A 3,285-nucleotide genomic window follows, 5' to 3' on the forward strand; every position below is an offset into this window, starting at 1 on the left:
AAAGTTGTATTTCACAAATGTTATTAATTGTCTTCATAATGTTAACCACGCATAGTTAACGGAAGACGTAGAAACGATATTCCGAAACGAATAAGTATAGCGTAAGTCAAACGTTCGAATTAGAATAGAAACCCCACGAACACAAATTTGCTGTGGCAGGTATGAAATATAAACTCCGTTACTCGCTCGTTACACTTGAAGGACAGATGTTGAATGGGCCGAAACGAGCCGCCGCATAACAGCGTAGTTGCCTGCTAACTTCGAAAGAAGTTAGATGCGATCCCTAGCGCAACTTACAAAATCGTCGAAAATCAGTGCGGACGTGAGAGCTTTGGTACACCTTGTTAAACAAACGGAAAAATGGAGGCGGTACAATTGGAGGGCGATTCGCCTTCACCAACATACATAAGCAATTCATTAATAGTTATATATATAATTTGAATTGCAAAAAACTAATAATAAAAAAATATTGCATGGCGCGGGATTCGATCCGGCGACCTTCGGATTACGAACCCGAGCGGTTACCGCTGAGCCACGACGCTGTAGGAAATTATTACTCGTAGAGAGTATTTCACCGCAACGGTTTCTTTTAACTGTCGATTTTCTCGACAACGGCTGAGAAGTGCATCTTGGTGCTTTGCCACATCACACCCCTGGCCATGGGCTTTTATTATGCGCAGTATGAATCGAATCTGAATTTCACAATTGGCGGCCTCCCCTTGTTAGTTTAAAGCACTATTAAGAGTCATGAAACTGATTGTAATTGGTAATTAATAACCCACTGAAAATAACTAGCTGAAACGATTTCAGTATAAAGTTTGCAGTCCACGGCTTTTAGGACTGAATGTGCCGCTAAATAACCCTGAGGCTGGTTTTGGTAATTTTTGACCTGGTGACTTTCACTAGTTACCGCCGTGCAGATTTTGAGTGTGGTTGCACTGCCATTACAGACACGCCCCATTCAAAGGTACCGTCGTTTTCATCCACGCCATTCGCAGGAATTCTAATAGTTCTTTCTTTCTTTCTTTGGGAACTGACGGGATGATAGCGTACCTGTTGCAAAGCAGGACCAGGAATAGGACGCTGTTACCACGCTGATGCAGTTAACGCTTTTTGTTTCTAATAAATAACACAATTAACAGTGTATCGTCGCTGTTTGTACATTACTGTAACAGTTGACGTGTGTTAATAATTTGAACGCGATATATCTGAAATACAATTGTACCTTACGAATTGAAGTCGACGAAGGCAAAGGCATCTCGTATGTTCGCGACAAGTGTGACGCATCAGTTTGTAAAGTTCCTACGAAAGGGATGAGAAATGTTCAAATGGCTCTGAGCACTATGGGACTTGACATCTGACGTCATCTGTCCCCTAGACTTAGAACTGCTTAAGCCTAACTAACCTAAGGACATCGCACACATCCATGCCCGAGGCAGGATTCGAACCTGCGACCGTAGCGGTCGCGCGGTTCCAGACTGAGGCGCCTAGAACCGCTCGGCCGCACTGGCCGGCGATGCGAAATGTCCCCCTTGGACTGTACACAGTGCGTTTCCGAATGTAGCACTTCCCACCAAAAAACGCTAAACGGTGTATTCTGACTGTGACACCACGCCCTTTCGTTCTAGTACGACTCGCTCCACCTCCCGCCCTCTGCAGATTACGCGTTGCCCTGCCGGTCGCTGGCTCCTAACGTGCATAAACAATGCATAACGGAATTACAGACGTACGACTCTCACCGTTACTAAAACTAGAACTGTGAAATAATAGGATGCTAGCCGATTTTCTTCCATACGTAAAACCACAAAAAACGACGAAAACAAGTTCTAGAGAGAGTCTAAAAATCAGAATGACGTTTCCGGATACTAATCATTGTTTCTCGAGTAAAGTTACCTTGCTGAGTAACCGTAGGGTACGTGAAATACCGCGACATGGCTGCGCAAATCACCACAGAATCCCCGCCGTGTTTCACTTGTGGGGCGTAAACTCGGTCAGAAGATGGAAACGGTATGCAGACACACACACATCCGACCAGATGATGTTCTTCCGAAGCCCGATAGTCCAGGTTTTACGGTTTACGGCATCGCGTCTTCCTTTTACGGACGTTATCATCACAGATCAGTGGCTTCGGAAATCGCAGCTCTTGGACCTCCCATCGCGTGATTTTGATGCTGACAAGGTGTTTGAGTCCTGACATTCAGTTCTGCAGTGACTTTTGCTCGTGTCGCCTCCTTATTTGTCGCCACAATCCTCCTCACTGAGCATCAGTCACCGTCACTCATGGTACACATCTCTCCGCGTTGTGACTCAGTGGATGCTGTTTCCCCTGCGGTATAATTCTTCGATGCGGTGTCTCTCGGAACACCAAACACTCCGGCTCCCTAGTCCGTTAAATTTCTGGCATGCAGCCGCGCATATGAAATTTCTTCGACAAGACCTACTCTGACGATGGCCGAACGATACGCGGCCGAAATACCAGTGGAGGAAGTTTCATTTGCGCGGCTGCAGGCCCGAAATATAATGGACTGTACATTACGCCACGAAAAGTTTAAAGTGCACTTGGGCTCCCTCGGTTGCGGAACCGTCCACTATACGAGCGCCAGCAATTGGTTGTCCACGTTAGAATTGACTTGGGTCTGACGTCATGCACAGCGAAGTGTTGAGACCATGATTGGCCCTTGCAAAGAGTACACTGCGCAGGCGCCGTTCGTGTACTGTGTAAGCATGCCTCTCTGGTAGTGTTTCCATATTTTTTACAGTCTCTGTACCTAAATCTGTCTCCGTCGTTCTTTTTTTATTTGCACGAGTACATATTTTTGTCATTTTTCTACTTCTCTGAACTTCGTCGCCTTACATTTATCTTCATTTTATTCTCTCTTCCATACCTGTGTCATCTTGGCCCTCTCCTTACGGACTTCTGTCGTCGATTTCTTCTTCTGTATCTTACGTCTTCGCTTTCGTCAACATCGTCCTACTCCCTCCCGTCCCTTCGCTCCTACTCCAACGCCTCTTATTCCTACTCTACCTCCTACACTTTCTTACTGCCACTCTCTTAGTCTTTCTTACTGCCACTCTCTTAGTCTTTCTTACTGCCACTCTCTTAGTCTTTCTTACTGCCACTCTCTTAGTCTTTCTTACTGCCACTCTCTTAGTCTTTCTTACTGCCACTCTCTTAGTCTTTCTTACTGCCACTCTCTTAGTCTTTCTTACTGCCACTCTCTTAGTCTTTCTTACTGCCACTCTCTTAGTCTTTCTTACTGCCACTCTCTTAGTCTTTCTTACTGC

Source organism: Schistocerca americana, chromosome 11 (assembly GCF_021461395.2).
Source record: "Schistocerca americana isolate TAMUIC-IGC-003095 chromosome 11, iqSchAmer2.1, whole genome shotgun sequence".
Lineage (NCBI taxonomy): Eukaryota > Metazoa > Arthropoda > Insecta > Orthoptera > Acrididae > Schistocerca > Schistocerca americana.